Genomic DNA, 12,461 nt, shown 5'->3' on the forward strand with positions numbered 1-12,461 from the left:
CTGACATCATGACCAACTGACCTTGGTTTTCACAGATGACTCTAAAATACAACAAAGAGCTCTGTATTTAGGTAAGATACAAAGAAGAACTTCTTAATGGCCAGGGAATTTATATTATTACAATAACTAGAGTAAGTTCTTGTGGAATTTCTTCTTCAGGATTTTCAAACAGAATTCTCTTTTTCTTTTAATAATCAGGATGCAGGATTTTGGATGCCTCTTTAATATGCTTTAAGGACCAATCATTCTTATATTAAAAAATAATGATATACTCTGAAATTATACTGCCAAAAAGAAGCCTGAGATTGTGTGACTGTCAAAACCATTGTTCTAAAACTGCTGTCCTTGCAAAATCTACACAAAAACTTTCAGTATAAACCAAGAGCACTGATTTATATACAAAGCTACATGATGACTACCACAAACACTAGGTGAACAGTCAGGTATATGTACCTAACAAATAAATTTGTGAGGCTGTTTTTAAGTATAAACACAGTGAAGCTTAGAAATCCCTTTAAACTCCTATGTTGAATGTTTTAAATCTCTGGGGGAAAAAAAAACCACAAAAGCATTTTAAAGGATAAATTTAGCATTTTTGTGTCAGTTTCCAAATATTTGTCCTATTAAAAACCAACGGGTCAAGTTTCTGCACCTGCCCTTCCCCTGCTAGGATACTCTGTATTTGCAATTTCCAGGGTGGTAAAATAGTATCTTTATTCTCCACAAGTGCAATACTTACCATAGGCATGAAGCAAAGTGATGGAGGGGAGAACTAAACTATTCCCTAAGAAAATAAACAAATTCTCAGATTATTCCCACAGAAACTCAAAAAGAGATGGTGTTATCAAAGAATCCCAGATTTTTGTCTTTGAATCAAAGAAATGTATTGTCATTCCACCATTTGACCCTGGCTGAGTATGTCACACTGAGCTTACTCTGAAAATGAGGACAGCCGGGACCTCTAACATTCTTTCTACCTGTAATTTTATGATCCTGAAAAGTGTTTTCAAAAGCACTCACGAGCCTTTCTCAAAACTTCTCCCTCCATTAACCTAAATGCCCAAAGAATGGGATTATGCTAAAATGACTAGCACTCCTCACACTTCCTTCTTTCTATCCACCGTCACCGCTCTCTTTCCCTAAGAGATCTGGTGACAAACGAATTGCATCAGTGTCACTCAGTGTAACCATTCTCATCTTTTAACGTCATGGAGACACAGAATTGGCTCCAGATTAGATTTCAATCCATCAAAAAATTTTTAAGGACATCAAATACGTGAGAACGGTTTTGTAAAATTCTAGAATTCTCATTTTAGCAGTATCGATGCTCACATTCTGACACAATACACAATCTCATTGATTCATACTAATGATTCGAACTATATTTCACAAGTGAATAAACATGTTTAAATAAAACAATAAAGGTATCACAACATAAAATGTGCTTTGCCTACCTTTGTCTTACTCATGTCTAACACCTCATAGAACACTCTTCAACAAGCCAAGACATTTTTCAGTAAAACAGTGCTGCCTCGGTAACGTTACCTTATTGTCAAAGGGCTTGCTAAAACATACAGTAAGAGAGTTTTACAGCCCTTATGATATTTCCCGAGTCTCCCTCTTATAGTCAAAAATAATAATGTTAATCTGACCCCAAAATAAACCTTGCTCTTGAAAAATACAGGAGCAAAACAACCAGAGAGCTTGGACTTAAGAAATCATAAAATATCTATACCTACGCGAGAAGTGAAGAAAAAGAAGCCAAGTATGCACTCTCAGACTTGAGGAAACCTGAAAGACACTAGAGAGTGCTCGATTCGGCAGCACATATACCAAAAGACCCTGGAGAGAGCATGCAATCCCAGCATTACTGAAATCACGACATATACCTAAGTACAGGTAGAGAGAGGCCTTGCTTTTTAGGATTACACAGTTTAAACCACACACACGCATTTGCCAAAGACATGACTCAAAAATAAGCAAAGATAATGTTAAGACTCTGCTGGAAATTGTATAGAATTTGAAAAACCTAGAAAGTGCATGTCAAACTCCCACTTTAAATAAAGACCAACCTTTCTACAAAGCTTCACAAAGATGAATCACCTTGCATTTTAAGCAATTTGGTACCCTCAACATCGCAAATTCAGAATTTACTTTTCTTTAAGGGTCTGTAACTATTATACTGCTTGGTCAGTAAGGGAGTCTGACAGTCTACATTTAGTCCACTGATGGATTTGATAAGGCACGCTTCCAGTCTGAGGCCATCACTTGATTCTGTTCTGTGGTTTCTCACCAAGGGACCCACACAGGTCATGTCACCCTTCCCTGGACCCTTTTACTCACAACACAGTTGCCCAGACCCGCTGCAAAACCCTCCAGACAATTCCACAACCTCCCTCTGGCAGTATGTTCTTCTGTTGCTATCTTCCTTATAGGACACGGTAGGAAATAGGGTAAATTTTCTTAGTAGTTCACATATAGAGAAATTCTATTTTCTTTATTATTTTATTTTCAGAATAAGTATTTAAATATTTCTCCCACTTTCTTAACTATACTTGTTAAATAAACAGAATCTTAGAAGCCTCATTTCTTTTCACTCTCAAAGTTCTAGTAACTGTGGAACTCTTATTAAAAGATCATATAAAACTCAGTAAAAAAGTTGCAATGAAATTGCAACAATTGTTGCAAATAAAGTATTTATGTAATAGTCAAACCAACATTTAGATGCTGGAAGAATCTGTCACATAAATGATACAGCACTTTATCCAAATATCAGAATGATGCAACAATTTTAAAGGCACAGATCCATGCAATAAATTAAAATGATAATCAGTAATAAGCATATTTTGGGGGCAAAGAGAGATACAGTTTTCTAATGCCACAGGGTTTAAAAAAATTATGTTAAATATCTGACTTTAAGGATTCCAATTCTCACTTTTAGAAGAGAAACATAAACAACACAAGTACCTTATTAGCTTTTACGGTAAAAGAGAGATCTTTGGTGAAGAAGACAATATAAAAATTAATTAAGCCACAATGGCCTCCGATAGGAATAGAGAAAAGTGTAAAAAAAAAAAATCTGATCTATCATTAGTGACATACTTGGACCAAGGAAAAGAACATCTTTCTTCGGCAATGAGCATTCATGTCAGCTAGGGCATGGAAACATTAGTACTGTGTTCCTACACAGACAGTCTTTCCCTGCAGCATCTGTTGCTAATTGAAAGGGACTAGAATTACAAAATTCTAGTCAATTTCTCTCACCAGCGCTTGCTGTGTATAAAGATTTTCTATGCAGGGGCTGAGCATTAGTCTTCCACTACAGCTGATGACTAAAGAACAAAGAGAAAGAAACACAGAAGAAAGCATTTTTTTGTTTTTAATCCAACAATATATGGAACTAAATGGCAAGAAGAGAAACAGCTAAGCACATCTTTTGTTAGTTTGGTAAATTACAATTCTGTAAATACAACTATTCACCTGTAAAGGTCTATTAACATTCCAGTTAACCAACTGTATACGTGTTCTGTTTGGGTAGTCTCTTTGTTTACACAGGTCTTCAAAATTAATTATATCGATACTATACCAATTATGTCCCTTATTTCTAGCTCCTAGGCACAGTGCCTGGAACACAGGAGGCACTTAATAAATGTTTGTTGAATAAATAGATCCTTCTTGTGTTCTGTGGCACTGCTCATTCAAGGCATTCAAAGCTTCTACTAAGGCCTCATCACATTCATTTTCCTTAAGTTCCACTGAGCACAGAGATCTCCATTCAGGCCTTTCGTACTTTTATATATGGTAGGCTAGAAAGTTTCAAACATTATCTAAAGCACACCCTGGCTGCTGAATGAAACACAGATTAAAGCAGGGTGAGAATGGAGGTCAGTCAGCTGATGACTACAGTAGTCCAGGCAAGAGATGACGGTGGCTTAAAGACGGTGGTAGAACAGACGCCTTCCAGGGCACTTCTCTGCAGAGCGCAATGGCCGCTACAGTCTGCTCTGACATGGATAACATATGGCCAGGGGAAAAGCTGAAGAGCCCTGGGAGCAGGAAGAAGACAGGATTGGGAGGTAACTCATGGTTTCCCACGCCCCTGCTCCATGTGAGGAATCCAGGCACACAATCACATGAAATGTGCTACAAATGTGCAAGCTGGCTACGATATCTGGCTGCCAGTCTGGTGAGATAATTAGTATCACTATTGTTTTTAATGTTATCAAAACCAGTGCATCGTAGGACATCTACACTACTTAGTTTTCCCAAGGGTATTTATTATTTTAGATATAGAGACGATTTTTTTCAAGTTTCCTCAAACAAGACAAAATGTTGCAACTGAGAACAAAACTAAAAGCCCTATCAACCATGAGAGTGAAATTTCATTTTAGTTCCAGGTTTGAATTGTTTCCCTAATACCTATAAGCTAAATGATCCAAGTTTAGACATTTAAAGTTTAAAAGTCTGAAGGTGCACAACTGTTCAAAGAGAACACATATTTTAAAGGAAAGAATATGGACAGAAGAAAGGCACTTGCCTAAGGTTTCACATCTCTTAGGCAGATCTTAATTCTCAGAGTAATAGACTAGCTAGAGCCTGGAATTTGCATGTTTGTAGCCTATTATTTCAAAAGAGCATTTTGCTCCTTTTTTTCATATTTTATCCTACTTTAGAAAACGTTGGCTGCCCACTTCTCCATTCTACATTCCATAAAGTCCTCCAACATTGTGCTCCATTGATTATTCAAATGCCACATCTGTTGAGGAGCGTATATGAACTACTTAAAAGTTGTCAGTATCACGTGACTCGAATTCATTAGAATATTATCCAGAGAAGCCTGGTGACAGAGGCCAACACTTTCCAGAGAGAAGAGTCTACGGCAGCTGGGGCTCCGCTCTTCACAGCACCACACGGTGACAGGAGAAGCGTGCTGCCCTACCTCACACACACTAGCTTCCCTGGCTCATCCCAGGCTCTAGCCTTGCTTCCTGCCACCACCTCATTATTAATCCTTTGGTTTTCAGGTATTTTAATTACCTGAAGCCCTGGGCCAGTTGTATTGTGCACACTTGGGACATAAAGACACATCCCACTCAGAGAATTCAGGCTAGACTTGACAAAATACTTAATTCTGCTTTTCTACCACTACCCAGCTCTGAATTTCTTGTTGTGGGGGTGACCTGGCAACATGTTCTGAGCATCCTGCAATGATCTGCGGAAGTTGGGTCAAAACTCCTTGATTTAACTTGATTCAGCAGTCCAGAGCCAAGAATTACCTGCTGGAGGGAGTTTATAGGTATCATTACACTACTGTCTTCTTGTGAGATAAAATAAGAAGTGGGGGGGGGGGGGGGGGGGCGCCTGGGTGGCGCAGTCGGTTAAGCGTCCGACTTCAGCCAGGTCACGATCTCGCGGTCCGTGAGTTCGAGCCCCGCGTCAGGCTCTGGGCTGATGGCTCGGAGCCTGGAGCCTGTTTCCGATTCTGTGTCTCCCTCTCTCTCTGCCCCTCCCCCGTTCATGCTCTGTCTCTCTCTGTCCAAAAATAAATTAAAAACGTTGAAAAAAAAAATTAAAAAAAAAAGAAGTGGGTAACTACCATATGACTTCTGGTTGACTGATTATAATTATAATTCTGAGCTCTATACAATCTTGCTTACTCTCTCACCCTGCATTTCTAGTAGGGGAAAAAAAAAAAAAAACCAACAGCATGCTCCATTTTCCATTGATCATATCACAACAACTCCATTCTGAATAGCCATCGGGTGTCACAGTGTTACCCAACCAAAGCCATTAAAGTTGATTGATGAGAAAAAGGCTAACTGAAAATTGTGAAAATGACAGATGCAGCTCCCCCCACCACCACTGCTGTTGTCGTGTCAAGTAGGCAGGGCTTCGTGCACTGCTATTAAAGGGGCTCAAGGAACTCCGTTTGCTTTGTCATCCATTTTTTAAAACCTTAGCATTTTTAAACATTTATTTGAGGGTAGCATGTGTGAATAACTGCTCAGAAGGAGTAAGCCCTGGTTACTTCAGGGAGATTCAAATTGACAAGATTTTGCATGGTATAGGACCTGATGACTTGGTCAAAGGAGCTGGCCGATAGCTCTGGTGCGTGATGTTTAAGACTCAGCATTATCTCTTCTGTGTTAAGTATCAGAGGCAAAAGATAGTTCTCTTTCTTCTTTATAATAATATACTAGTGAGGCCAAGTAACTGAATAGTTGCCAAAAATCAACTTAGACCTGAAAATCAAAAAGCAATTACAATGCAGCTATTACTCAAAACCACAAGTATCTAGTCTCTTGTTCCTCTTCTAAAAAACAATCTGCCCAAGATAATAAAGAAAAAGGTTTGGAGCAAATAAGAGGTTAAGGTTAACTTCTTTTTAATAATCTAAAGGCTGAGGTAACCCCCCATTCCCCGGTATATCAGGTACTATTACGAAATGTACGGAGATCTTGTATTTCACCTCTTCCGTATGAAAATATTACTAGTTCTTTGACTCTTACAAATTCTCTAGTTCTAATGGATGAAGAATTTCTTTTCACGACAAGAGCTAATGTGCTATTCACTAAGGTGTCAAATAGCAAGGATGGAACATTTTGCTATTACTCAGCCTCATTCCCACTGGTAGAGATAAATCACAATCTGTCCTGATGAGAGAAGTATGATTTCAGAATGGGTCTATTTCAGTATGGAGTGACCTTAACACAGAGGTGAAGGTAACTAGCTCATCACTGGGGGATGTGTGGAGGATCCAAGATACATCCTACCCAGGGACGGATCCCGAGGTTCCAGACCTTCAAGCCAGTATAAAGCAACTCTTTAATCTTTCCATCACAAGGGGTCTGCCTGAACAAGGTAAGATTTGCGTTGACTTGAAGCTCTTTTTGCTTATCCTAATATGACTATACTCATGGCACAAACTTCATCAGTATACAGGGATTAAGTGTACCAGAGAATTTTCCTCAGTGTAAACTTTTCACTATTCTATGGCAAACTTGAAAAGTTACTGGTTCTCCCAAAGAAGATATAGATTCGGTCTTTATGACAATAAGAACTAAATACAAAGGATTAGAAGTACTTGCTAATTGTTAAAGGAAAATGTTAAAACATCTAATATGTACAAGAGAGTTACTGTTGAAGTTTTGCTGAAGGGTAAATCAAACAAAAGAATCAGTGTTTGAAACATAATGTTTAAATATTAACCACAAATATTTTACTCTTTTCAAAATTATTTCTATAGCTCCCTCTTGCCTTTTTCTTCTTTCTCCTTTGGGAAAAAAATTTTTAAAAGCCTACACCAGGGATACAACCATATTTCCTGGTTAGACCATTATTAGTTCAAACTATGTATCTATATTCATTTGAGTTCTCTCTCAACTTCACATTCCTAAAATAGATCACTCATGCTTGCTGAAGTTACGCAGGACCCAAACATTCTCAGATCCAAATGATTCTTTCTTCTTTAAACAATTTTGTTTGTGGAGAATCTTGGCAATCAAATTTCACCCTACTCAAAAAGTGTCTTGGCTTCTCTCCTCCAAATGAAAATACTTTCCATGAATCCCTCATTTCTGCATAATACATATTATATAAATACCTTACAAATGAGTACAGGTATACACTTAGAAAGTCCTCCAAGTGAAATAATTATTTTAACCCTACTAATATTAGACAAGAAATCAGTATGTAACCTTGGGGGAGAAATTCTTGCCTTAATAAAATAAACTTGAATTCTGACTGCATTTTGTGTAAGAACGGTATTAGATGATTTGACATCTGTGATATTTTTTATACCCTACAAATCTATTTGGCTAGTGATAAATTAAGGTCTAGGAAGTCTTAAATAACATGCCCAAGGTCATGCAATGAGTTAACGGCTGATGTGGGACAAATACTGAAGTTTGGTCATTCTTAATTCTGCCTTAATATTCTAAATCTTAAACTTAATGATGGCCTCATGATATTTTAAACCATCCATGGTCTGAGTCCTAGATCTAATTATCAAATACATAACTACGACATAGAGCACCATGCTTAAAAAAGCAACAAATGACACGTAAGACCCATTTATGAAAAAGGGCAGAGGAGACTACCCCCAAAAAATATATTCATAGCCTATTTGATAAAGTCAGGCTAGAAGAGCAAAGGGTGGTAGTAAATAAATGTCATGCTCTAAAACTGAATTTTACAGATAGTTTCAGCATGATTTTTCTATGTTTCACTTTTCACCGTCAGCTGTGAGCTGTTTCCAAGTGTGAAATCGCCTAAGAGAGGAAGCAAAGCTGTCATTTGACATCTGGGAGCGTGGAGATTGGGCTGCAGTAAAAAGCATTTTGGACTTCTTCAATTTACACACATATTCACCTATAAATTCTCAAGTCTGAAAAGTATTCAACGAGAAATATCAATGTAAATTTCAAGCATTTATAAAGGCTCATAGTGGAGTGGAAAATAAAGGTGAAGGACACACTCTGATAGGTACCATATCAACTTGTGAAGACTGGAATGAGAAACTTAAGTGATTCAATTAGCATAATAACAAACATATCAACAATTTTACTCACTTGCCTTAGATTGCATATTAAACTTTCAAATACAGTCTTTTGTGCTTTATATGCTTAATATTAGAGGTTCTATTTCCTAGCTGCTTTTTTTTTACGATGAGAGTCAAGACTTAAAAAAATACTGGTAAAAAAAAAAAATACTTTCTTGACACTTGATTCTTCCTTTATACTTAAAATGCTGCAACAAAAATTTATTCTACATTATGGTAAATCGTTTCAATGATAAAGCACATAAAATCCTTTGTGTGTGGTATACACAGATACAGAAAGAAAATCAGAGTAATGACAAGGAAGTCCTCTAGAGAAGAATAATCAATTTACTCCAGTTTTTATTCTATAACCTCTCACAACGAAAAACAGGAGAACCTGTCTGTAGGGCTCTTAATAAAGTATCTAAAAAGCTCCCAATATGGAAACCAGGCAGTGTTATGTTTATATTCCTATGCTATACCATCTATTCCCACTCCGGGGGTCTGTTTCTTTACTCTCTGTCTTCCTGAACTCTGTCCTGTGTTTCTCTGGTATGAAAGGAACCCATTTACCATGAATGATGTTTATTTAAAATACAACCTTTCTAGAGAATCATCCTAGATAATCTAAGGATACAAAGTGAACCTAAAAGGAATGATTTCTACTTTGAAAACAGGGCTGGGTTTGATCAGTGAATTCGTATTCTCAAGACCCTCTTGATAGGCCTGCAGCTGCAGCCATTTATTTGCTGGCTTTTTCACAGATGTAGACAGAGAAAGCTCATTGGTTTTTGTCTTTTTGTTACTGGACTTGTTTTCCTTAATATAAAAAAAGTGGTAACTTTTTAAAAAAGTTCTTCAGGTCATTGTAGAAACTTGTGAATGTCAGATATCCTTGGTAGTATGCAGTGCTGAAACGACCATGACTTTTTAAAATCTAAGATCGCAAAGTTGGCAGAAACTCTACTTAAATAACAGAAGGTGATCATTTGCATTTCAAAATTTATCTGTCTTGCTTTTCCCCTCAATTAGACCAAAACATGTTGATTCACAGGTTTCTGTGTGTGTGTGTTTTCTTTTTTAAACTTATTTATAGAGCAGAATAATGGCCCCCCTGCTAGTTTGGCATGTGCTCAAGTTTCTGTCCGTGTAAATCGAATCTGTTACTGGAAATTTTTCTCAAAATATGAAGGCACATCATCCACAAGATGAAAAGATACATTGCTGATATTATAAAGTACAGGGCAGGTGGATAATGTTTTTAGGACAAAAATGTGATAAGGATTCCCAGGAGGGAGGAGTGGTCGGGGTAGAGGCTGCATGCTGTTTAAACAGAAGTGGGTCGTTCTCATCACGATCTTATGACAACTTTACTTTCTAACCAAACATCAGCTGCTGGACGTGCCTTAGAGTTACTCGGACAATAATACTAAGGTTAGAATTAGAAAATGGAAGGGCAGAGGGGATGTGGGAGAGAATTACTGCAACCCTTAGTGTTTCTAAGAGTAGAGCAAAAGATGACTAAGTACTCTGTGTCCCCACGTGTTAATGGATTTGCGACTTTTAAGCATTGAAATATTAGCATATTAGCACTGTTCCCACCCTTTGGGGAGGAAACACTATTTATAGTGTTCATCAGTAGCACTGCTGTTCACTTTTGAAACAAACAGTAATTTACAATTTTTGGTTCCAGTTCCCCTTGCATTGTAAACTAGGTGTGGGAGAACCCGGACACTTAACAGAGTTCTGTAACTCTGGGTTTACAATCATTTACATTACAAGGCTAGCTCTACTTTTCAGTTAAGGCCATTACTGGTTTTATTTTCCCCTGTTGATGAAACAAATTAATAGGTCCCAAAAATAGAAGAGACTTTCTACATCGTTCGATGCATGATATAATGCTAGGGCACTTTTGCAACTCACAAAGCTTGAAAGTACAATTCTTTCACGCAAATAATTAAAACAAAGCCCTTCTTCAGACAGCTTTTCTCAAATGTTAGTGAAGGACAACCTGGAAAATGACAGCAAAAATCCATTAATGGTAGACTGCCACCTGCTGGTAAACTATGAGAACTGTGATTTGTGGGGAAAGGCTTAAAAATAAAAACAGGGAACCGATCTGGATTAAATTTGCTGTTTCGAGTACACAAAATTAAAAGTATCTATTTGTTGATGAATGTCGTATAGTTTTGTTAAACACATATTAAAATTTTCAGGTGGTCAACATGCTGTGAATGTTAAAGTAAACATCGTACGTTGAAGAAACAATTCTGCTAGAACGCCAAAGCATAACCTTACAGTTTTCGAGAAGAAAGTGACAATAAAAATAGGAAATAAGGAGTCAGTTATAAACACTAAACAATGCCTCATCATATCTGGTTTGATGTGAGGTTTATCCTGCACTTCACTTCTGGATTTAACAGGTTTCATCTAAAAGAACTCCCAGATTTGGAGCATGTGGGTGGTTTAGTTGGTTGAGTGTCTGACTTTTAATCCATGCTCAGGTCACAATCTCATGATTTGTGAGTTCGAGCCCCGGGTTGGACTGTCAGGCTATCAGTGCAGAGCCTGCTTGGAATTCTCTCTGCCCCTATTCCACTCATGCTTGCTCTCCCTCTCCCTCTCTCTCTCTCAAAATAAATAAATAAACCTAAAAGAAGTCCCACATTTAATTTTGATCCTTAAGCCTCCAAATTCATTACAATTAATATATGTATTTATGTACACTGGCACCTAAGATGTTATTTATCAAACTATAGAAGGGGGTGAGTATTTAAAAAAAGAACCAGATAACCATAATAAAGTGATTTCACATTGAAATTATTTTTGTTATCCCATTAACTAAATCATACTAATAAGGCTTCAAAAAACAGCATAATATTATCTACTTGAGAGAAACAAAAAACGGAGGCATGCTCTATTGCCCCTAGGAAGAAATAAAATCAAACACCCCTAATTTGAGGGAAGAAAGAGGAAAAGAAACAGAACACTAAGAAAAAAAAAAAACCCAAATCACGTTTTCAGGAAACAGTTTTGGGATATTTGCTTTGCAGGCTGAAAAACTTAGCTATTCCCCAATCCAGGAGTAATTCTTAACAATGAAGGTGGTAACTTAAAACAATATAGCTCTTTCAATCCTAATTATAATCACTTCCCATTATGCAGGGAAACAATGTTAGCATCAATAATACACTGGTTAGCTAGGAAGCGTTAAATACTGTATTAATCAACAACTAAGCAGATCATGTCATCATAATCAGCTTGAACCTCCTTTGAAAGCCAGTGGGGTGACAAGTGAAGTAACTTGGACTATCCAAAGAGGCTGAGAGCCGGGCAAAAGGTGAACGAACTTTGGATTCAAATATAGCCCCATCTGCACTGACAGAAAGACACTCACACAAATCCAATTCATATGCTTACGTGACCTGTAATTATCAGCAAAGGATATAACACCCCCAGAAATAAAGCTCTAATTTAAAAAAAATAAATAAAGACAATACAGTAAGAGCAAGAGAAATCTGTTGTGTTGAGTATTTGGCTAAACTGGCTATTTTAAAGCAAGAAAAACATGCTTCCTAAAATGTCTCAAATACAGAGAGAACTCTAAAATCTGCTCTGCATGCCAGAGCACCTCATCACTGAAGTCACAGTACTGCATTTTTTAAAAGTCCATATTTTATCCACTTTTCTCCTTGGGAATTTTACCCCTGTAGTTGGCTACCTCTCACATCTTAATAAAACCATCCACTGAAAGAGGTTCGGGGTATTCAAAGGTCCTTCTAAACACTGAGAAGTTAAGACACTTCTAAGACAGAATTGACTGTCTCTCCTAAGAGAAGTACAAGCTCATTTAACAACAAATACACACACACACCCCTCTAGAATATACAATGGTTTCTTCCCCCAATTTTCTTTTTTTGAA

The 12,461-nt window shown here is 37.3% G+C and overlaps 1 protein-coding gene across 11 annotated transcripts in view; it reads right to left on the reverse strand.

Annotated features, from left to right (window-relative positions):
- Positions 1-12,461, reverse strand: part of RPS6KC1 (ribosomal protein S6 kinase C1) — a 321,171-nt gene that overhangs the window by 156,912 nt on the left and 151,798 nt on the right. The gene's annotated exons all lie outside the window — the stretch shown is intronic.

This window comes from Neofelis nebulosa, chromosome 15 (assembly GCF_028018385.1).
Source record: "Neofelis nebulosa isolate mNeoNeb1 chromosome 15, mNeoNeb1.pri, whole genome shotgun sequence".
NCBI classification, from domain to species: domain Eukaryota; kingdom Metazoa; phylum Chordata; class Mammalia; order Carnivora; family Felidae; genus Neofelis; species Neofelis nebulosa.